Genomic DNA, 24,800 nt, shown 5'->3' on the forward strand with positions numbered 1-24,800 from the left:
TACCCGATGGAATTTGGTGCTTTTGTGGCAGCGAAATGATGTTAAACATTTTCGGTAAAACAAAAGCGTGATGAAGCTATGTTTAGAGTCTTTTTTTTCTGTAGCACCTAAACATGATTATATATTTAGCGCAACAAAAGCTGAAATTGTCCCTTTGAGTTGAGTTTTATCATTACCCTTCGGATTGCCGGTATGATGGGTTCGATTCCTTCGATCAATTGGGTTATAATTTTCCCTAAATTTTCCCAAAAATCGGAGCTTCTTCTCCTCTCCCCAATAATAGCATCCTCGCTGTTTCCAATTAAGCAAATGAAATGAACCCAATCTTCACTGTTGGCCCCTCATTTACCACTCATAAATAGAAAATGCAAATAGGCATCATTTGGCATCACCGAATCATGCAAAATAAACACACAAAAAAAACCACCGCGAAGGACGCAGCTCCATTTCATTTCAAAACCGCCAGAGACGTGCTTTATCCCAAAGAAGAGAAAAGAACGAATAATACTCCGACATTCCATTAAGTATCGAAATGGGGGAAGCCGAGGGTACTCCCCGCCCCATCAGGCTGAATGGCCTCATCAATTCTGAAAGCTGCGTTTTGCAATTTCATTCATTCCTCACAGCTCATCGAATTAATGCGTGATTTTTTGCTCCCCACCACCAGCAACCCAACCCGACATATAGCTCCCTCTTTTTTTTTGGGGTCAACCAAACCAAACACACTTTCCGATACGATTCTGCTACCGTGGACGCGCGGTCGCGATCGATCAAAAATCGGTGATAGAATGTCAAAGTTTCTGGAGCACTTTTACGGTGGCGCGTTAACTTTCGCTCATCTTGATGCAAACGGTGCTGCGCTGTCAATCAAACGGTGCCGCCGATAATACCGCTGGGGGGGGGGGGGGGGAAAGTTCAGGAGGAGAGAAGCTGAAGTTTCGTAATTCGTAAGAATGGTGCGGTTCGAAAGTTCAGCTTCGGTCGCGAGGGAGGTCGGGTGGGTTGCAGAGGAGGAATCCTTACCATGATTCGGTTTCACGCGTCCGTATTTTATTTCCATCCCTTCGATCGAAATGTTCCGCTGTCTAGCGCACCGCACCTCCTGCCCGTCACCACTGGCCCGTGTGTGCCGATATCGCCGGAGTGTCTTTCGAACGGTGGATCATTAACAGTGCGGCGTGCACGAGGCGTGAAGGCTGCAAGCTCTCACGAAGTTGCGCTTTGCTCGATCCGATATTCGTACCCACGAGGCCTATCAATTAATCTCGGTTCGTTGTCGATAGTGAGGCACTCGCCGAAAAAAAAACAAGCGAAGAAGAAACAATATTGCTGTACGCTTATATACTGCAGTGATGCTTATTGCAGTAGAGGAAATGATACTCTTGTAGTAAAAATGAAACATCACTATTCAATTTCCTCAAATCATCCAGTGTAAAAGTTTTTCCTTTTGCGCCGCATTTGTTTAGTATGTTTAAAATGATCAATCTCAACCATAAACCCACATTTTCAATCATCTTTACCTTTACCTTTACCAAAAACCATTATCTTATCTTAGATGTCGCTAAAAATACACAGTGAAACCCCGTTTACCGCATCTGTTCAAAGAGTTATGCTTTGATCGGGACCGCCGCGTTGTTGCAGCATTAACCCTTTTCTGCCTCGCCTGCTTTATGCTCACCGAGAAAGCATAACCCACCCTGCCTTCCGTGTGTTGGTGCGTATCGAGAGCCGGCGTATTTATGTGCCGATGCTGGCGGTCGGTCTCTGCACGTTCGGCTTCGGCGGTTCGGGCATGAACGCGTGTTCTCTCGCTCTCTGGCTTTGCGTGTGTTTTGTGACTCTCGCGTTCATTTTTGTTCATTTCAATCAAATCATGATTTTGATTCATTTGTACCCACTGTTTTCTGTTTTATTTTGTTGATTACTTCTTTATACTAACTATTATATCAATGGTTTATACTTTAATTTTTTAATTAACGTGTAATATCATTTATGTTGTTCTTCAGATGAAAGTAGACTATGCTTTCCTCGTTCATTTAATGGAATATTGAAATGCTTGTTTGAAGTCCGATGCTAGTGCACTATTAAGCCAATGACAATCTTAAACGGACGTAACATTTAGTTTCAACTTGAAAGGCATTTCAGATAGTTGCAATTTGCTACCTTCAAAGGATTTTTCCTGTGCAAAATAATTTACCATTTAAACAATATTAACATTAAAACGATTCAAATACGCTAACAAACGTGTTGGCCGGTGGTGCAGTCAGCGTTCGTTCACGCTTTCCAGCGTCGTGCAGCCCGAGTGCGCGTGCCTTGGCCGAACGGAACACGGTTCCGTTCATCGCGCGTTCATCGCGCTGCTCTCTCCGCGGGTCCAAAAGCGCGTGGTGCGGCCACGCCGGTGCATTCCGTTCGACTTCTTGAGCATTTCGCCAGTGCATGAAGAAATGCGCGTTCAGTCTACGTAAAACAACCGCCAGGGAAGGTTGCCGTCGGTCCGCCCGTTCGCAAGCGAAACAACGCGCTGTGTGTGTGTTTTTTTTAAAGCAGCCGCACGAGTTTCGGAACTTGGTGGCGAATGTGTTTTGAGCGTGGGGCGCTTGTCGTTCGTCGTAGCGATTGAAAGCATGCTTTGTGTGATTGTGGTTTTGCAAGCGTGAACGAGAAAAATATGCATTTTTGTGTGGTGTAAGGTGTGCTTTGAGTGTATTGCTAGGTATTGCATTTGTTTTCATGTTTTTAATAACCATTAAGAGAGTATCGCAAAAAACAACAAACAAACATATGTTGTTCTCTCACCACTTCTTCAGCACGGTTTCCAAAGTTTCCCCAAGTAAAGGAAACGATCGTGAAAGGGGAAACTCGAATCAGGGTGGCAGTTAAAAGCTTGCTTTCTTGCGCCAACGGGTGGAGATCTCGATCAACGGGCGAAGGTAGCTAGTAATTTTTGTGTGGATCCGGTTTATCCCCGCCGCCGAAGAAGCTCACCTTGGTGAAGATCTTCCGTGAAGGTGTGTTTGTGGCGATGGTTCGATTTATGCTTTGCACGGTTCCCCATACCTATCGCGCTCCCAAGCAAACGTGTGTATTGGTGAGAGTTCCACGCCGGGGCACATAACGCTGCGATGCGTACACACTGCGAAGGAAGAAGCGCTAAAATCCGTACACAAACATCATAATCACTCGTCGTCGCAAAGGGAAGGGCTGTTGGCTGATAACGATGATCGCATGTTAAACTCCCCGTTTCGTACGATGAAGTTTTGGTAAAATCTGCAACGCAAGCAACATCTCTGGCGGCTGCTGGCGCACACAGTGCAAGCGAGTGTGTAATGTGCAGTTTTGAACCGGAAACCGGATTGTAGCTGTGCTTCGTTTCGTAGGCGCATGGGGGAGTCGCGGCTTTTAGCCCGAGACAGTTCCAGTAGGGAAAACCGGTTTTTCTCGACCCAACCACTCGTTGGTTGGTTGTTGCTAATTTCCCCCTTCGCCGTCGATCGTCTCGCGGGGGGTGTTTTTCGTTGTTGCATTCCTGTGGGAGTTGATAAAGCATAAAAATTGCAAGCAAACGTGTAGCTCACCTTCCATCGAATTGCACTGATTCCACCCACCTTTCGTGCGGCAGGAGAAAGGCGTTCCATCCTGTGGCCCGAGCACCGAAAGAGTGCGCATAGTTTGGGTGTAGTTGTGTTTAATTGTTTCTCGTTTTTCCAGTTGCTGCAGTGTGCGTGGTTTCGTGAGCGTGTGAAATGCTCCTTGTTTTGCTAACCGTGCAGGACACGATCGTCCATTGTCCTGTTAGTGTGTTTCCCCCCCTTCCGTGTGTTCAGTGTGATTATGAGCTGTGTTGAAGGCTGATTATTGAATGAAACGAAGTGCTTAAAGGTGACGGGTGGCAAGTGTGAGAGTGTAAAGCGAGCAAAGCGAGCTCAGTGCCACGCCATAGTGTGCCGGGAAGCCTTGTGCCGGGTGGAAAACTGCATTTTTAGTAAACCTGATTCTGATCCGCCCGTCAACTACCGGCTGGAAGTGAACCAACCCCGTTCGAATCCGAAAGACCCTTTCCCCCCGGGGTGTGGAACGAACCCCGAACGTCACCATCGCAGCAGATCAAAAGGCGCAGTCTAACAACAGGACAGCGCTGAGAGAGAGAGAGTGCTGGACATCACAAGGTACGGAAAAGTTGATCGTCCTGCCCGTGCTGGCGTACGTATGGAGTGAACAATTATCGCATTACATTTTTAATTAACTCTACCATCCCCTCCCCCATGGTAATGGAGCATAATGGCGCACGGCGTCGAGGTTGAGTGTGTGAGGTAACCGTTTCTTTCTCGTCGGCGGGTTCTTGTTGCCTCTCAGTGCAGCGGAAGGAAAGGACCTTTGCGCTGTTGTGCTCAACAAAATGAACCGACTGCGCTTGGACAATCTTATAAACTAACACACTTGCACTCACACACAAGTAAAGCTCAGATGACTACCTAGGTTGCAGGGTTTGGGTTATTTCTCTCTCATTTCCCGGAAAATACCTGTCCCTCCCAGTGAAAGCCCCGTGAGCAAAGAAAAGATTCCAATCACTACCACTAAAAGGGGTTTTCTTAGCAGATGAAAAGCAAAAACCAGTGGCAGCAGCACTCCATGACCACCCTCAACCAGCTGGTTTGGGTAGTACACTGCACCCCCGGCATGCCGGAACGTCTATCCAGCGCAGGGAGAAAAATCTGCCACGAGGTGAATCAACAAGTGGTTCCCGGGGATTGCTCGCATCACTGTGATCGTTTGGAGCCCAAGGGCGGTAGCCTTCCTGCTAACGGTACGGTAGGGGTTGAACGGCAGACAGGGACGAATGGAATGGAATGGAATGGAATGGGAAAATCGAAGGAACAGGGGCGATTGCGGGAGAGTTTTGTTTGATGTGCTTCGCACGTTTTATCAGGTGTGAGGTGAAAGTAAAGCAGCCACTGGTGGCTGAAAGATTTGTTTGTTTTAGCGGGTTTAATTAGTATTTGAACTAAAATGTTGCAATATACGGTATAAAAATCATACTTTTTAGCACGATCTCTTTCATGAAGTGGCTTTTTCTATTTTAATTTCACTGCCATGGGGGTAATGAATATGGTATGAAAAACAGTTTCCTCTCAAGCTGTTTGCCGTATGTTGTTCTTTATGATTTTGCGTGCTGCTCTTTCTTTCCTTGCCTGTGAAAAATTATTTATTTGTTTTTTGGTAAAACATGTTTTCGATCACGGTCTCCCCCGTCCCCCGCTGTTGCACTGTCCCTTGATTCGTCCCTTTACTTCCATTCCCATCGGTCATCCTGTCCATCGCCGGCTGCTCCATCGGGGCGCACTCTTTTCGGGGAGGCACACGGTTGAATCTTCTCTGCTTTTTTCGCTCTCTTTGTACGGCGTTCTGTCGTGTTTGTGTTTCCTGCTCTGCTTTCGAACCTGCATCGAACGGCAAATTATGCTAGCACCACCATGTTTTTTTTTGTGCGTGTGTTTGTGTTCAGTTCCGCAAAGCTCAGACGAACAAATTACGCGTGAAGAAGAGCCACAGTAGTTTTGGTGCGTTAGTCGAACTTTTATTTTTGGTTCGTTCGTTTTCTGGTGCTTTTGTTTCGGCCGGGCGGGTCAGATCGTTGAACCTTTTGGGGTGAGCATGTGCTAGCGGCTCGAGCAAACGCGCACATACAAGCATAATTGCGGTCCGCGGTGTGTGTGTGTGTGTGTGTTGCATTATTCGCAGGTACGCTTTGTTCGAAGTTTTCGGTGCCCTATCCGGTTCGGTGCTTTTCGCCCTGCGAGGGGCGGAAGTGGGCAAGACGCTCGATTTTGGTCGCTCGGTGCGATAAATTAGTGGTCATGCGTTGTGGGCTGGTTGGATGGTTGAGTCCCGTAGGCCCAAAAACCGGTCCCCCACCCAGAACGATGGCACGCGGTTTCGGCTGGACAGCAAAGACCGCGGCTCCGAAACGCGTGTTGGAAGGTGTGTATTGGACGCTTTGGACAAATGGTTTTCACCTTCCAGTTAAGGGAAGTGGCCAGTGTCATTGCACTTCCATTTGGATTTAACAACTGGATGGGAAGGTAGCCGACAAGCCACTGAACATGTCACTTCCAAAAGATGCATTGGACAAGATTAACTAAACATCATCCCAAAGGTGTCAATATGTTTGGGATGTAAAATCCTATCTTCTTATAGGTTCTGGACGTGTGTACCGATGCAGGGGGAGTGTGACTTAACGCACTGCACTTAAATGTGCCGATAAGTTAATGACCCTATAAATACGGCATCCGTACCTAGATGCCAGAGATAGATCGTCTGCTTTTGACCGCTTAGACATGGCGAGCATAGTTGCTGCTCCAAAATCGCTTTGATTTGATAAAATTGAACGTAGAATGTAAACAATGAAGTGCTTTTGCCCATATTCAACTCCAAAAACTTTCCCAAAGTTCAGCCCAGGTTAGGGAATGTTCAACGAAATAGATTATTCAGCACAGTACGGGTACATCCGACCCGCCTCTGCTGCCGACGGACGGTGTTGTGTACGGGCGCTCGGACCTGGCCCCGGCAATAGATCAAACTTTGCCATCCTACCGCCACAGTCACAGTCGTTTAGCTAGTCAAAAGCTTCGACTTTTGACTTTATTGAGTGAAGTGCGCTTCACAGACACGGTGCAGCACGTTACCGAAAAGCGCTCCGAAGGTCAACCTGTCCGATAAGACAAGCGTGAACTGGACGGGAGCTGCACGTGTCGCTCGAACGTCCAGTGTCCATCTCCGCCGAGCTTAATGGTAGAACCGCTCACGAACATGCTGCGCTAGAACGGTGCAGAAGTTTGTCCGTGTTTGCCTGTTCCCGTTCCCGGCGAGGAAATAATTGTATCCGATTTGTTGTCATATTGAATATTGCATTTCTTTCCGGCGCGGGTCCGAGAGACGAGGACTATCCTCCGTCCGAAGTTTTTCACTTCCGGCCACAGTGTCGGAAGTTTTCAATCAACTTTATGGAACTTTATCCTACCCGCGCTGGCCCGTGCAGCATGGCCTGTACGCTGCCGTCCGTCTGTACGAGCATTGGCACGAGGCCCCAAATGGAGTAAAAAGCAACCAGGAAAGCTTTAAATATTTAGCCACGTCGGCTCTTGAGGGCAGAGCAGCACGTTCGGATGCCATTTTCCTTTGCCGATTTAAGAGAGAGAGAGAGAGAGAGAGGGAGAGTACTGCAGCACTGTGCGCGCGGGCTGATGTCCGTGTTTGGTTGAATAAAAGTCCGATCCGGAGGAAAAGTACACTCCAATTAAGACATCTTAAGTGAGCGCAATAAATGTTGCCCAAGAATGATGACTCCCGCGTAACGTCCGTGCAGCATCGTACTGGAATCCTGCAGCGCGAGTCAAGTGAAGTGAAGTCAAGAACCGAAGAAAAACTGAAAATGAAAAGCCATACCCGAAGATGGACGAAATGCTGCTTGGCCCCAGCGTAGCTGCCGGTTCGAGTGCTGGTTGCAGATCTGTTGTTGAATATTTCATTGTGGCGCGCTGTTGGCGAAATGGATTTTTCACTTGCTTGTTCATCGAAGTTCCCGAAGCGTTCGCCAAGCGTCGTACTGCCCCGAGCCCCTTTCCGCTCGGAAACGGGTGGTCCTTTGGTCGGGCCGTGCCAAGACGGGACAGTAAGCTTTGCAGCTGTTGTGAGTGGGAAGTGTTTGCCAGTGGACATACCTTTTCGGTTGTCGCGAGAGACTGCGTTGCTTTGTGGCTCCAAATCATTACTTCTTGTGACGGGACGCTGTGCCGTGTGGGCATCCTATGTCCCAAGATGAGCAGCCGACTCACACTGGGATGGAAAATCGACTTTACTAGTCAGCCAGTTTGTGTAACGAGAGGAAGGAGAAGTTTTTCAGAAAAATAAACTCGCCGGGTGGAAACGTTTTTGGGTGAAAAGAATTGCAAAATTGCATTTCCCGAACTCCCCTGGTGAGGCACGTTTCGTTCACCATTTTTGACGTTGCTGCGTTCCTGCCACGTGCCGGGTGTAAAAGCTACAACCTGCTGGCACGGGTTGCCATTTTTCTCTCTCTTCACTTTGGTGCTTTATTTTCTGCCTGTTCCCCAACCAATGGAAAGTTAATTTCCCCATCAAATTGAGCGGGGACTGCCGGGGTAAAAAAAACACGGCGCATCAAATACGGGTAAAGTGATGTGTAAAGTTTTTGCACTTTCCTTCGTTAAGCTTGCAGCGTATTTCGTATTTCGTGCCGCGGGAGATTCCGGGAAGCAGCTCCATCGGTGATCATGATCGTTAGGTAATGAGAATAATGACGATTTCCATCCCGGGAGAGTAGAATGGCTTCACACTGACACTGACATTCCACCATTCGCTCGATGTACGTTTTAAAGCGCAGCGAGTGGCAGTCTTTAATTTCTCTCCACCGCGGGTTAATTACTTCTGCACATTTCGCAGACCCCACGACTCGCGGTCGCGTCTAATTTGGTGCGATGTTGCAAACGAGTCGCTCGTTGATGAGTTCTTCTTGTGCCACAATCACTCTCCGCCACAGAGCAAGCACAGAACTTTGCTGCGCTGTGTCGCAAACTGTGTGACGACCCGAAATGAGATAATTTCCCGTTTGACGTGCCATCGAAACAACTTCTACCTCCCTTTTTTTTGGCGTGGCGTGAACACCGAGGGCCGAAGAAACCGCCAACCGCCGGTCGGCTATTTCGGTGTTGCAGTTTTCTTCTCGTCTCGAATTTTAAGATGATTTTGAAACCACAAAACGAAAGAATCAAACCCAAATGAGGCCACGGCGGAGCGGTTTGTGAAGAACTGCAGCGTTTGTGCGACTGCTGCACGAGTCGCCAAACCGATGGGCCGATTCTGCGTTGCCGCACCGGTGAGCATGGCGAACTTAAAAGGTCCCTCTCCTCGTTACGGGCGCATATTCTTGAGTGCCCTTTGGTGGCAACAATTAATGCTGGATGCTCTGCGGAGTTGTGGATAAGTTGCTAGAACTTGGGAAAGGTGAAGCTGTGATGGTGCTTACGTTTGTATTGAGTTGGCCGTGAAGAGACTTGCGCACAAACTTATCAACTAAACTGAAGGGGTTTGCCTCAGAACATCAGCGCATTCGAAGTATTGCTTCACTGCAAACCCAAACCGTGTATAGAGCGTTGATCACGACGCTTCAGTGTTTCAGCGCTCTTCAATTGCCGCTCGTCATTCTTAAGTGTTTGTGCTAAGAATTTTGCATAATTAAAACAGTCACCATCGTTTCTGCAAGTCTGCGAGCGAGTGAGCGAGCGTGAAATTTCAGTACCATTTGTCACGACCGAAAACGAGGGGAGGTGGGTGAAATCAAACACACTTTTATCGAGGTTTTGTTGCGGTTGATGAACTGTTCTTCTTGAGTTCGGGTAGGGTTTGAGGGTTATCTTTCCACCCCCCCCCCCCCCTCGGAACGATGTACTCGAAAGGAGCATTCGCCAGAGAGGACTTTCAACAGTCGTTAAGAGTTGCGTTTTGTCTCTAACGAAGTCAACCGGTAAACGTGGTAGCATTCGTTCCGTTTCCACCTGATTGGAGATCTCTCCAAGAGCGCGACAAACTGGAACGCTAAAACTCGCTAGTTTCACTGCGCGCGTGCTCTATCACGGCATTCGGATGGTATTTTCCCCCTGGGCGGTAGGATGTGTTATGAAGTTAGTTTGAAAAGCAAAAAAAAAAAGAACCATTTGCGTAGTGTGTGTTTATTAAAACCGTTCAGGCTTAATTAATCGATCTGTGCTGGGGGGGAGAGGGAAAACAGTGCACCGCTAATCTCCGGTAGTCACTCCAGTTTCCCGTTTATGACGGGTGCTGTTGCCGTCTTCGTACGCTCCGGTTCGCCTCGCGTACGGGCCGCGTTAGGCCGAATGCAAACACAAGCATCCGGAGGAAGGCCACAGTGTGTGTGCATTTCGCTCCATTCGCTCAATCAATCATGGCCGCAAGCATAGACACAGCCCGGGCTGTTGTGCTGGTCCACTGGTTGGAAGCGAGCGAAGTTCCGGTGTTTTCGACCGTTCCGCGAGTGGCCGGCCGGTTGTCAATTAGTGGATCGATTTCAGCAGCTTTCCAGTGAAAATTATAGGCTACTTTTATGCTGGTAGATTTTCTAGTGTTTCTGCTTGCTACGAGAGGTTTCGATGCGTGTTTGCCAGTGTTGTTTTACTGTTTGCTGGTTACTTGCAACGGGAGTCAGTTGTCAGATGTAACCGGTAGGGATGTATTTTGGACTGTTTTTTCCACAGTTCCAACACTTCACTGCCACCCGAATGACAGAACTAGACGCAGTGTGTTGACTGTACCCAAATGAAAGAAAAATATGGTTGACTGGTTTACATTCATCTCCATCAAAGCGTACAGCAGCGCTTATTTAGCTTGTCCGGTTGTCCGACATTCCTTCGGAAGCTTGAAAACATTTAACAATTTGACGGATTAGCGATTTTTCTGTTTTTTAGCTACGGTTTAGGACAAAGCATTACAACAAATTTCCTTAGCTAGCTAGCTAAGGGTAGCTTTGAACAATCGGTAGTTTTTGTATGAGGCTAATCGATTTTGTAGTTCATAATTTCGCTCAAAGTAAATTAAGCTATGCGCAACAACGTTATTAGGGGTGCATCTGACACCTTTTGAATTAAACAAAATAAAATATAGCTTGCGAATCATAGCGAAAATGTCGCTTTTTTCCATTCTGTAGATAACAAACGCTAGATAAAGTGCCCCCCCGTGTACCCAAAAACACATACACGTCGTTATCGATGTTACGCACGAAACACTGACAGTGGTTTGCTGCTTCTGGCGATGCAGTGTCCCAGTGGACAGCGACAGGAACCTTGCTGACAGGACATAATAGTACGAGCGGTGTTTGTCAATTTCCCGTCGCTTTCATGGTTGTAATGGTGTACGTGGCACGTGGTTAGCATGGTTGACCTCTTTGGCGGTTGTCACCGCTTGGAACGAGGGTACACTAGACACCGCAGACTAGCAGCGCTGGTTGGTTCGGCGTGTTTTTCATCGCCAGCCCATACCAATCCGGTTCCGGGGTGCTTTCATTTCATGGTTTAGATTACTTTTCGTGCTGCTCTTTTGTCGGGGAGCTGGGAAATGGCTGGTATTTTTCAGCCCGATACTTTACGGGATGAACGAGTAGGGAAAATGAATTGTTGTGCGCTTGGATTATTCGTTAGTGCAGTTTTATATTTAAAAAAAGAAACATTGAGGAAGGATCTTAAAAAAAGGATTACTTTTTTTTACACATTTTGGTCATTGTTTAAATATGTATACCAAACTTTGACTAGGATTAACCTGTAACATTCGCAACTAAATTACAGACGATTTGAAAAATAAAAACCTTCTCTATCACTTGAGGAATCGTTTACATGTTGCCTACTAATGATCCAATAACCGTGTGCCGTTCCAGCAATCCATTAACCCGACGCTGGAAGCTTATGTAACACGTTTGTTTTTAAGGAAGGAAGACAAGGAAGCGAGAATCAACAGCCTCTCTACCTCTTGCTTTTGGGAGTTTGAATACATTTGAAGATTAATCTGCCGGCATCGGTGGCATCGTGTTTAGTGGACACTCCATTAGCGCCGATCATATCACATCGGCATTTCGCGTGGTGCCGTTTCTTTTGGGGAAAGATCGAAGAGGAAGCGAAAAAACAAAGAGCCCACAACAAAATCAATCTTCTCACTTGCGATGCGATGGGTGTGAGATCGAAAGTTGCTTCCCGCCCGTGTCCATTGATCCAACACGGGGGTAGACACACGATCAGCGCGAAGGCTTGGTCGCGATCGCTTCGATGCACTTTACCGAACGAAAGAGAAATCCCGTTCCCGGGAATGCAAGTGAATCGATCCATTGACTGAACCATCCCAACTGTTTGGAAGAAAGCTGTCGCGCGGGGCAGGAAAGCAAAAGAAAGAAAAATGACTAAAGCGGGGTAAAAAAAAACAGTAAGATTGACACTGTAGAAGCCAAACCTTACGTTTGTCTGGCTTGTTTTGAAGCGCAGTCGCTTGTAACGTCACAACAGCAAGGCTTTCGTTTGTTGGCGTGTCTCCCATACCCTTCTACACGGGACGGGATCGGGAAGGAAATGTTCCATCCCCCCAAAACTTCCGAATGGTCGGGTGTGTGGGTGTGTTTTTGTGATCGCTGATGAAACCGGATGGCGGACAGCGACTGTTCGAAATGGTCGTGATCGCGAGAGCGCACTCGTGATTGCTCGTAAGTCATGGGAAACTGAGTGTTGGCGAGAGCCAGCCCTTCGGAGGTTCATTTCGATTCCGTAACGTGACATTCGATGTGTTTGCCGGTATGCCGGGCTCACCGGAGCGCAACATGAAGTGAAAGAACTCACACCTGAAGAGCGCGTGGATAGGGGTGGAAGCAAATGCAGCTCATACAATTTTTGTTCGCCGGGGAAAAGAATGCCGGAACGACCGTACGTAGCATGGGAAGCGCCCTTAAGAACTCATTCAGTTTTGAAGTGCTTCTTTTTTTTCATTCTTCACGGTGTAACGACACGTGCTTCTTCCCATCAAACTGGGCCCGGTGCGTTGTTCGTGTTCTGTGGAGTGGAGTTCGTTCACGTGGCCACTGCTGCTCGTTCTCGATTGCGCCCTGCTTGTTGACGGGCTCGGCACGGTGATGATGATGATGTTGTTCTCGCTTAAAACCCCTCACCAGCCATGATATATTGGCAATTTATCTTCACTTTTATGTGCTCCGTACCGGTTCATAAACTTCGCCCGGAATGGGAACCTTGTACAGCGCAAGGGGGGAGGGCAGTAAAACACAGTAAAACAACTGGTGCCAAATTCTCGGTTAAAATCGGGGCGGCCCCGGGTTAGAAAACAAAACCCCGTGTCGTTAACCGCGTGCACGCTTTTAAGGTGCTGCCAATTTTTGGGGGATGAAATATGTGCCGATTAGAAGCCGTCGTCGAACGGTCGTAGGCGCATTGTGGATCGCCAGAAGTGTACTGCTGGAACGGAGTGCGTATGCATGCGTCTTTATTAGCGGCGGCAGCTGCTACCATTGGTGCAACAACGTGAAGGAACCCCTTTGCATGTGGGCCGACCCGTTTCAGGCCCATGTTGTTGGTGCGTTGTTTGACAAGCATCGGCGCATTGGGTGGCTGCACGGGTAATGCCGGAAATGTATTCCCCGCGGATCAATTAAGCGTGTCGCGGGCAGGGTGACAAATCGGTGGGTGACGTTCACCTTTCAACAGCTGCGATACATTTATAATTTGTTTTTCTTCGAAATGAAAATTCAACATGAACACACGCTACGAAAACGGGGGTGTAGAAAACAACTCCAAATGCAACTGTTTTTTTTTGTTTTGCTTCAGATTTTGTTCAGATTCAGAAGTTCAGATTTTGAGTGCAGCTCAACGGTCGTGTGGCGAAGCATTGGTTGTACAAATTGGCGGCAATTTGAGCTCATCTGTCTGCAAAGTATTAATAATTGCCACCTTCAAGGTCTCTTGCGGCGTGCGGTGTGCGCGTCTGCAGTTTCGTACCTCCGGTGCGCGACCGTTGTGCTCTGCGCCTCGCTAATACTACATGCAGCATTGAACCACATTTCACTTTTGGTTCGTTCGTCGACTCAGCTCACAGAGTTCACCCAAAAGCAGATGAAATGGGCGCGCGAAATGAGTTTTTGGCAATTGTGCAACGGACCCGACCGCCACCGATTGAAGCGAAGGCGCACGGCATGGCCATTCGGGGGGGATTATAATTTCAATTTGCCGGTTCGACTTTTACCCACCATAGCGGAATGCGGGGCTTTTTTGCTGTTGTTACGCTGACTCACGGCTGGGAAAGAAAATGGTTAAACGATCTCAACCGAGCTAGGCGCGTTGTGCCAATTGTCTTGCCGGCTGGTAGCGAAAATCCCTGCCGTGCGGGCAAATAACGGGCGAGCAAAATTGGCCACATCATTGGGGGATTTTAAGGGTCTGTGGTAGTTTCCCAGCCGACGTGACCTCTTCAGGCCGGTTCCTCTAGACGCGGTTGACCTTTTCCGGCTGGAGGGCGGACGGTTTGCCGAATCGTGTGTGGAGTGTGTGTGTGTGTGGGATCTTCTCATCCAGACAAGCACGCATCTTGGCGGCGTCCAGTTATTAAGTACCGTAAAGCGACCGCTAATGAAGCCACCGCCAAACGTGCCCGCTAATTATGCACACGAAGTAGTTGCAACGTTTTGACAGTTTGCTGAAGGTGCATCCGACGCAGCTGCTCCGTACCAGACGGGGAGGATGTGAGTGAGTGCGTTTGGGAACAGTGCCACAGTGCACAGGCCCGCGCAGTCGCTTCCGCCATGTGAACGATTTCCCATTCGCACGCAATTAGGCACGACCCGTTGGTAATTTGCTGTCGAACGGCATGGGCCAACAGGCAGTGGTCGGCAACCGTACCCAACCAACAATCGCCCAGCAATGCTGACGTTGCATCTTTTCAATGCCAATGCGTGTGTGTGTTGCTTAGTTTTATTTTGTTTTGTGTGGCGTTTATTTATTCCGCTACCAGCCGCACACCGGTTAGGGATTGCATGATTCGGTCGATTATTATTTCATATGTTTTGTGGGCGTGTGTGTGTGTGTGCATGTTTTTATGTTTTTGCCTCGCGGAAGTTTTCCTTCGGCACTGGCGGGGACGGCGTGGTGGAGCTGACAGTTGGCAGACAGGCGCTGTTGGCGGACTGTGGCTGACATTGCCGACGCCTTTTGGGACGAATTATTTATTTTGATGTTAATGACCGTGCCTGGCTGTGATGGGAGGATAGTGTAAAGAAAAGAGAAACAAACCGTTCACGGTTACTGTTGATCGACGAAATCCGAAATTCGGTGGAAAACTAAAGTTTTTTTCGTTGAGTTGATTGCTTAAGGGCATCAGGGACGATGAATGAACGCCAGAATGCTGAAAGAAACTGTTCATGCATCAATTTGCTGCCATCGAACTCCAACAGTGATGTGGACGTCTGAAAAGTGCGTGAAGAAGACGCTTTGGATTCGCAGACACGTTTAAAGTGAGCCGGGCAGGAGCTGCTTTACGATTATTTTTACGAAACCTTGCATGTCCTAAATTGGCGCTGAACGTGGCAGTTTTTGTTTGCAGGGTTTTACGGAGAAAGGTAATGTGCTTTCATTGTGAAAGTAGTTTTCATCAGTGCATGTCAGGGTGGACTGTCAGAATTGGTTGTTTTTTTTTTAGGAGCATTTTGGAGCTCTCTGGACCTGGCAAACGGTCCTAACGGAGACGCTCGGCACGTTAACAACAGGTAGCCATCAATCGCCACTCGATTGAGCCTATTATGAAAGGTATTGCAATCAGTGTTACATGATGCTCTCAAACCGGTGTTGAATGAGCTCTGGGAAGACAATGCTGTGATCGCACCACCAACAAAAAAGCAACCATCCCCAATTCCCTTGTGCTGTCAACAATGCACCATTCCAGCCTTGACTGGTTCGCCCGTTGTTTCCCCCGGTTGAGCAACTGGGGTTTGTGCTGGAGCATTTTTGTTGCGGCTGTTTGACAAGTCGTTCGCTGCTGCTCTAAACCGATAGTAAGATTTATTAGCGAAATTTGTGCCAATTATCAACCACCAAGTTAGGTGGCAAAAGAGGCAAGGCCCGCTCGCGTGAGCCAGTTTCGGTCGCCTGAGTATTAATGCGTGTAAGGAAAGGAGTTGTCCATGTGCTGTAAAAAACAAAACTTGCCCCAGCGAAAGGTACTCGCCGTTGTATCAAATCGCGTTGGAAATGCAATGAAACGGAGAGAGAGAGAAAGAGAGAGGGAACAACATTGAATGTGAAAAGTGGTAAGAATATGGCCAAGGTAGACGAAAAGTAGAAGCACTCGGCCTGTTGTAGATACCGGTCTTCCCAACTGCTCCGCCGACCGACCAGCGCCAATGGTCTGTGGCGGGACTGTCTGTCAAAAAATCCATTTTAGAAAGGAAATTACTCTCGTTACCAGCAAACTAGATCTTTGCCCCTCCACCAAACGCACAGTGTGCCGTCCTCAACTCCAAGACTGAAGACCAAGACTCTGTTTACCTGCCGCGCTATGCTTTCGTCAGTGAACGGTTTCGGGCCGGGGTTTAGGAATTTCGGCAACGATTTGAGACTCGAGACGAGTAAACAGTCTGCTCCGTGGGCCGACCTTGCAGAGTACGGCGTGGTACGGCCGCTACGCAAGGGACGCAGAATGTTCGAATTAAAGAGGAACGATCTTAATGAAATTAGAGATGAAAAAAATGTACCATCTCACGCACACCGGAACGCGGAGATGCTTTTCGAGCGCTGTACATTTTCGAGTTTAATAGCGTGTAAAACAAATTAACTCTTCATGCCCGCGCCGGGTTGATTCGTGCCCGGCACGGCTCGGCAGTGTCCGTGAAATGCTGGCGGATCATGACGGGGTCGATGATCAAATTCGCTTTTTCTCCTCCAGCGAAGGCGCGTAGACTCGATTTCCTTCCGGAGCTAGAGGTGGAAAAAGTGTAATAATGCCCCCATTAACGCACCGGCTCGGCCTCGGTTCATTAATCATCGATTTCTTTCTCCCCTTCTCGCCGGGCTGCGTTGCGCGCGTGACGTTGGGTTCGTGGCTCTACACTGTCGCAGCTGAAGGACGTTGGCAAGGTAACGGTGAAGGTGCTCGCCTTAGCGCACAGGTCACCACAACAAACCGCGTTGCGTTGCGGCCATACCATACAGGAAGACGCGAGCGATTCGTACAATCCATTCGCCACGACCTTGATCCGGCGTGTTTCACGGATTTCCAATATGGCAGCGTGCGCTGCATGAGCATTAGTAAACAGAGCGAGCTGTCAAGTTTGACAGCTTCGGTGACTGGAGGCGGAGGGTGCAATGGGCAATGTTTACTTAGACACCACGTGGAAGCAATTGATTATCATTACGGCGCACGGCTGACATAATGAACGATCTGAATAATGTGTGTCAATGTGTGCCGAAGGGGGGGTAAGATTGCCATCGGCCGTCAAAAATCGAGTCTTTATGAGTCATAAAACGCCGCTTGAAACGTGTGGTAAAAAGGGGGGCAAGCAAATAAGTGAGCGACCGTATCTGTCCGCCCGGCTACGTCAGCCCCTTGCAGGTCTGTGCTCAATTTCGATTTCCACTTCCACTTTTTTTCGCCTCATTTACCAAAAAAAACGAAGTTTGATCTAGGCCGTTCAGATATTAGCGCTGCTATACAAATTGCGACGAAATCTAAGGTATACCGTGCTTTCAGAGCGCCATTTGCTGATTCGTAAGTATTTGTGGGTGAGCTCAACCCTGCCGGAAACGTCAATGGATTGTGTGCCAGTGGGCGATTTTATCTGGCGTGGCCGAAGGTAACGCTTGGGTAGAATTTCTGCAACGCACTCCGGCGGCATGTTGCCTTTCCTTAGGCGAGACCTTACACCTCATTGAATTGCTTCCACGCGGCGAAGAAGTTTCGGTGTGGTGTGCTTGTTGGGACCCTTTTTTGTTTGTTTGGAGCTAGGTTGTGAGAAGCAGCTGAGAATTGTGTTCTAAGCCGGATCCGAAGTTCCGGCGATGCGTTACACCACCACCACCATCACCAGCATCAGCTACAAAACTGATGTCAATGTCGGCGTGTTAGGTTCGCTGTTCCCAAAAAAAAACGACCCAAGACAAAGGGAGGAAATAGCGCGTTGAATACCAATTTAACATCAGCCTTTGCCACGGTTCCGTGAACAAGCTAGTGCGGAGATGTTACTACTATCTTACCGGTGTAGCCACCGTCCCGCGATTTGCCGATCTACTACCGGGCTCGTGGCAACCCTTCTACAGTTGCTGGTGGGCAAGCTGCTACGGGCAAGAATTTACGAGCGCATGTGGGAGCATGAGAATCTCATCGTTTTGACAACGGCAGATAGGCAGCAGTATGCCTAAAAGTAGCCGCACCGAAGTTAGCGAAGGCAAAACTACGCAGCTGTTACATGCCGGCCGGAAAAGAGAGTAAACTTCCGAACGGAAACTTCCTGCCCCTGGTCAGGTGCGTTAGAAAAATTAGAACTTCGAGTAGATTTTTGTTGCGAGATAGATCCGTAATGCTATCTCCTCCGCTTCCATTGGCGGTTTCCGGATGCGTCGATTTATCTGCCGCGATCGCAAGCCGCATCTGTGGGGAAACGCGATAAGATCCGGCAAGCCTCGCGGGAACCATTGTCTATTTGTTCGCAGCTGCGGCAGCAAGAACTGCAAATGCTTCAACAGTTCTTTCGATCTCAGTGGAGATTTGGTGAATTGCTTCTGCGGCTGTATGCAGCCGCGCGCGGTGTGATGGGTTGGATCGAAAGCGAAATCCGCTAATCCGTTGAATAATTTAAGACATTCTGAGAGCTCACTCAACCGTGCGATAAAATGCGGTGGATGACGTACTGACGAGTCTTGGCTGTTCCGCTGGCCTTCCACGGGACGGCCAATGCCTTCAGTTCCCAAGCGTGGGATGTACGTACAAGAGTGTACCGTGTGTAACAAGTGATTTTCCCATCCGCTCCCGACTACGGTGTTATGTAGCGCTGTCAGTCAGCCCACACCCCGCAATCGGCGGGGAATTTTGTGCGTGTGGTACTACCCGCGTGTATGATTCTTGTGCAGTGAAGTTTGTAGCATAATTTCTCCTAATCTCTGACCATTATCACCATCGTCGGAGGGGAGGAAACGAGTGGACCGACGGCAGTGAGAGCCACCGAACGTAAAGCTAAAGGTAATGATGATCCGACCGAATCGAGCCGGGACACCGAATCACACGGGACTTCACGTGCGGATAACTAGAAGCGAGACTTCTCCCCCCCTACTCGCTACCCAAATGTGCCAACTCAGAGCTAATTCCCGTTGCTGATTAACGGGAAACTTTGGGGCGTTGGAGTGTTTTCATTTGCACCTGTAAGAGCAACCATAGCAACACATACCGAGAACATTACATGGGAACGCTCCCACCGCCGCCCTGCTTTAGAATGGGTAGCGTCATAACAGAGCGATCCAGTCCAGAACTGAACGAACAACTGCCATGGAAGGGGGCACGTGGGAGCAGCATAGCAGCAAACCGGGACTGAAAGAGTGCTGTAAAGCTGGTGCGTGGCGTTGCCCGCTTGCACAAATATAACCCCGAGTGCTGGAATGGGTGATGATAGTGTAATGCGATTAAATGTGTGATCGTTTACTCGGAAAGCTTAGCCAGCACTGTGTCAGCAGGTGTGCCAGCACCGTGCGTCACCCATCCAGAAAGGGGGGTACATCACTCCCGGCCGGTCGTCATCTCTCACAATCGATTGGTCCGATCCATCGGTCCGCTGTCCATCGGCTGACGGGCTGAAAGTCGGCTGGCACTGAAACACTCACACTCAACGTCACCACGCATGAACTGGACGGCGCACCTTCAGCGCCAAACCGTGTTGGAGTGTTTAGTGACATTCCACTCGCCGAGGGATTGCCGAAGAATGTGTGTTACCGGTCAGGGTAGGGAAGGGATGGCTGAGCGAACGTGTCATGTTCCGACGTGCTGGGTGCAGTTCGACGCAATTTCGCATATTGTTTTGCGGTTTGTCTGTTGGCGTCCGTCTTCAGTGGTGTAATAGCCAGGAGCGGCATTAGAAAGGCAGGCAACACTATACACATATACCTGAGCTGATGCTTCTGAAACCATCAAGGAGCCGGGATCATTGTTGCGCGAGGGAAGTATAATCGCGATAGAAACTGGTAATGCTTTTAACTTTATTGAGAGGAGTACATGGGGGATATTATTATAATTATGTTCCTCAGCCTTAAACTAGACGAAGATTGTAAGCATTTCATGTAATAATTACATATACCAGAATGCTTATGGATATTCCATTTTTGGATGATCCAATTTGATGATAAAATGAAATACTTAACATCTCCCTACCATGTATGTTGAACGACCATCGATTGCTCTCACGTGACACTGCTCGGTCGTGTGAAAGCATCGCTCGGTCCAACCACACCTCCAACACGGCCGACGTGAAGAGTACACAATTTGTCTCCAAAAACGAAGCAGCAATCGACCACTGTTTGCTCATGTTTCGATTGATACGCATCGTTTGTAGCGGGCATTTGCTAACGTAAACATTGCGCGAGCTTATGCGGACGTGTACGGTATGGCCAAGCCCACAGCCGGCAATTGGGTACACTTGAAATCAACCACCGAAATTGTGCCCAGTTTTCTTTGTTTTTGTTTCGTTTCCATTCGAGTATCGTTGTGACCACGTATCGTACCTCAAAACCCATCGAAACGTGTGTTGTGGAAAAAGTGCCTTTCGATGCGGGAGGATGAAACATATCCTATATTTTAGCGTGGTTGGATGGAGACTGGTCGGGTGCGCGGTAGTTTTTTTTTTACGAAGCACCACAAACAGGGCTTGGCTTTCCAATGGTGGCATAGTGCCAAACAACTGTGTGCATTCGACAACTGTGCATAAAAACGCGGGGCATCGTTTCGGTAAGCGAGCTAACATTACAGAGGGCAACAAGTGGCAATTTTTCACTCCATGATTTGGATGGTAAAACCACACAGTGTCGTAAAAAATACTGTTTTCCTCTCCCCTGATACAGATATCACTAAGCAATGATTCTAAGCTCTTTACAGGGTGTTAGTATTGAGCGATGGTAAAATAATTGCAATCGTTACAACAATCTCTCATGGTATGTAAAAAAGCAGAATGAAGCTAAAAAGGTCTCGAAAAGAGCATAGCTTCCAATCATTTTACGATGAATTTTAAAGCGCTTTATCATAACCCCCGCGCGAGTTTACAAGCACCACCGCCGTGTGCTCGGCGGACAATCAAAGCCAGCACGTGCGTTCAACACGCAGACAGAGCGATGTCCCTGCAGCGAGTGCAACGACACTGTGTTGCGTTCTGGCGCGCGCAGAGCGACCATATTACCGCCAGCATAGAATGGTCTATGTTTGTCCCCCCTTCTTGTCACACAAAGCATAATATGACGCGATCGTACGGCAAACACGATGTCAGTGAGCGCTGTCGGTCGGATCGTTTGTAATTTTTTGTAGTTGTTGGGCCATCCCGACACCTCATCCTGCGCTCCCCCGGCCGGTCAACCGGTCGCACAAGCGAGATCGAAAGCGACGGCAAAGGGTGCGCTCGGTTGCAATCGAGTTAAACCCGGTGCCGGTGGGTTTGTTTGTTTGCATGTTTGTTTGCCTCCGCGACTGTTCTTGAAGCGTTTGCTGTGAGCAAATCAAGCTGTGGAGTCAGCGGGGTAAATGGTTAAGCATTGAAAGGGCCCCGCGCAAACGGATGCGAGCAGAGGAGCATTTGCGTGCAATTGAGTGTTGGCAGCGTCGTTTGTTGGTTTGGACGGTACATCGGTAAGAGGGTGAATGGATTTGCAAAAGGAAGGGTTGAATAAAATGCATTAGTTTTGTTTACATTAGTACATGGCAGTCGTTTGCTTTGCGTTCTTTGCTTATGTTAATCATACCCAAAGTTGAGCGAAAATCTGATTTTAGCTGTTATTGAAGATAGTCATTAGTTGTTTGTTACATTTTGTACAACTTACAGCATGAAAAACATAGTAACAGAAATAAATTCATATTACATGTTATCTTGTTCACTAACACGTTGGTTGTAGTTGTACGAACAATGCATGATTTAAAAACAATAATCATACAGCAGCAGCAATGCTATAGGCAGCAACGGCCACTCACACCATCCGCCTTAGTAATAACATAAATATGAACCACAAATGGGATGATTAAAAAAGGGCACAGCAGCAAACATCTCCCCGTTGCCACAGCTACTTCATTGCAACATAGCTAATAAACCGTTGAAAGAGCTAAGTGATCGACGGGCGGGAGGGTAGACTATCGAACCCTGATGGGGCAATGCAGTTTTCCATGTGAAGCGGCACTGCAGCTGAGCAGAGATGGTTGACAACAAGCGCAACCGACGTATCCGTATCCCCTATCAACCGACCCACAGTCGGTGGGTGTCAAGTGCTGTTTTGAAAGCATTTTTGTGTAACGAAATCATACCCGATCGCTCACACAACACAGCACGCCGTATGTATGCCTTTTTTGTTGTTGTTGTTGTCGTTGTTGGCCTTCCCTTTGCTTTCCCGTGTGTGTGTGTGTCAATCGTCGATCTTGTTGATGGGGGGGCTGCACGCCGCTGAAATGTTGGGTGCAGCATGAAACTATATGCTCAATCGATGACAGCGGCAGGGAGCATAATGGCTGGTGGGGTGTGGTGGCGCTCGAAAGCGTTACTCTAGAGCTCGGGGCTGCGATCGATCTCAGATTGAAAGAATGCACAAACGAATGACCCCGAACGGGTAGTGTGAGCTGGTCGGCATTGGTCGCCATTGGTCGCCATGATGATGGGAAGATGGGGGGGTTAATGCTTCCGAGGCCCATTACGCCACATGTGTGCGATGGATGCGATTCGCTTCGTGATGGGTGGGTGTAGTTCTGGGCGGCGAGCGGTGCCGTTATTAAAGCCACTTTGTCCGCACAAGGCCGGATGCTGCAAGGATGGCGGGACGATGCGCTTGGCAGCAGTTTTCACACTTTCATCACATTCGAATGGTTGTTGGAAGAAGGTCCATTGGAAATACGCCAATTATAGATAGAAGGCATATTTGGGCAGATTGGGGGGGCTTCGTGTTCGACGTGTAACAATTATTGTGAAGTTTATGGACGATTAAGGGTAACAACACTCAAGAAATTATGGTAAAAAGGTTATTTTGAGATACATTTTAAAACTAAAAATCAAAAAGTGTAATAATTCCGTCCGTATCGAATGAGTTAAACTCTCAAACAGCTTGACGATTGCACCCGACTTACACACACACACACTGAACTGACTCACCCGCAGCTCAGCGTCTCAAGGCCTTTCTAAAAGCAGGAAATGCGCACGGCAACAAAATGCGCACGGGAGTACAGTCGCGCACGTGTGTCGCGCACTCGCGCTCGCCTCGTTGCAGTTTCCCTTCGATCGGCGCTTTGGGGTGGGTTGTGGAACTGGTCCTTCCAACCCCGTCCAACCGAATGCACCTGAGCCAATTGCCCTGGGCGCGTTCACCACCAGTTCACCAAAAAAAAAAAAAAAACGACGCCACCACCGCCAGCAGCAACGACGGAACGGAACCGGTTTCACCGTGTCGGTAGAAGGGTTTTTTCGTGTGTATTTGTGCCTAGTTTGTTGTTTTTTTTTAACTTGCTCCCCATCAACACAGTCTGCGTGGAGTTGCTTTCTATGTGGTTGAGGTTTTGGTTCGATTTGGCTGTAAAAAAAACAAACAACAAACACACAAACACATCAGCCTCCGCGTGGCAAAGCCCTTATCGCGGCGCAGTACAAACTTCTTCGCCCTTTGGAAAAGAAACCTTTGCGACCGTGTGTGTGTGTGTCTTCCTCGGTAAGCTGTGGGCTTGTGTTGGGTACGTGTGCCACGGTGGTTGACGTGAGTCTGTACGTCCTGAGCATCTGAAAGCCGGCAACTTTCGCTGCTCTGAGCTGGTATTGCTTAGTCGACACGTGAATGCAACTGTTTTTACGCCTTTTATTTACAATAGTTTTTTTGCGGGAGATTCTTTACCATTTGGAAGCTTTAAGGTAAGTCTTTGGATACCAAATAAGCTAAGCTCTACTGGGGGTTCAGGTAGAATGTTTGCTTCTTGAAGGCAAGACATTAATTGAATTTTTCAATTACAATCAAAAGCGTCCCCGGTGAGCTTAATTTTTCCCCCGCTTGCGAGATTATTTTCCCCGAAAGAGGCGACAATGCATGTTTTTCGCGCATTTTCCTTGCTTGCTTCGGAACGACATCAATTTCCCGTGTGTGGGTGATGTCGGCTTCTTGCTCGCTTTAAAGTGCGGAAGCGTCGCAGACTAACCCCCGGACACAGCGCGAGCACAACCGGGAGCGGGAGCTCCAACAATGTGAAATAATTTTATTAGCAAATTTATGATAATTACCCAGCCCACCCAAACGGCGGCACCCCTTGGCGGAGCAAAAAACGTCGTCCGTTTGCGATGGGGGGAACGTTGCTGGTGCTGCAGAAACCGTTCGAAGGTGTTTTCCCTGGTTTCACTTTTCACCGGTTTTCTGTTGAAGTTTGCCATGGGTTCCGTGATATGTTTGTTGGTTTATATTTGTGCTGGCTTGCTTTCCTTATTCTTTTGCCATTTGCGGATGTCAAAGGAATGGAGGAGATTGGAGCAGGTTGGTTTGGGGATGGTTTCGTGCAGCAAAAATGGCGAAAACATCGCACCGTTTTATGAGGTGTCCTACGAGACTCTTTAAAGGATGTAGCGAAAGGAAAAGTGCTATGAAAACTGGAGCATTTATTTATTATGAAACACGCTTTAAACCTGCCTGAGCAAGGCTGGTGGGTAAGAATATATTAATCGAACGTTTGTCCTAGTATTTGCCTCATTTTCATCTCTAAGCAGCTTCATTGAATCGTTTTGTGGACAAAGTTCTTAATTGGCCTGTTATTAAATTAATGGAGATGTTGTTTTTCTCTCTTGGGGAAACAAAAAACTGTCCCGATACTCCTGCTCAACACGCTTAATAGGCTAGAACGATGGCAATTTTTCAGCAAAAAAACCTCATTTGTTTGGATTTTATTTAACCATGTTTGGTCGAATTCAAGCTTACGCTGCTAAAACGTAATCCTCGCAATCAGTCTTCGTTGTGAACATTTTCACGGAAAACACAGCA

General features: G+C 48.2%; 1 protein-coding gene across 2 annotated transcripts in view; it reads left to right on the forward strand.

The window, feature by feature from the left end:
* Positions 1 to 2,433: 2,433 nt before the first annotated feature.
* The window catches only part of LOC1281308 (uncharacterized), a 108,479-nt gene continuing 86,112 nt past the window's right edge, over positions 2,434 to 24,800 (forward strand). The window contains exons 1-2 of one of the 2 annotated variants that reach the window (XM_061645278.1): positions 2,434 to 2,716; positions 3,712 to 4,169. The gene's annotated coding sequence lies outside the window, so the exon portion shown is untranslated. The remainder of the gene's footprint in view (positions 2,717 to 3,711; positions 4,170 to 24,800) is intronic. The other variant, XM_061645279.1, reaches the window with a different exon arrangement.

Source organism: Anopheles gambiae, chromosome 2, assembly GCF_943734735.2.
Source record: "Anopheles gambiae chromosome 2, idAnoGambNW_F1_1, whole genome shotgun sequence".
Taxonomy (NCBI): Eukaryota; Metazoa; Arthropoda; class Insecta; order Diptera; family Culicidae; genus Anopheles; species Anopheles gambiae.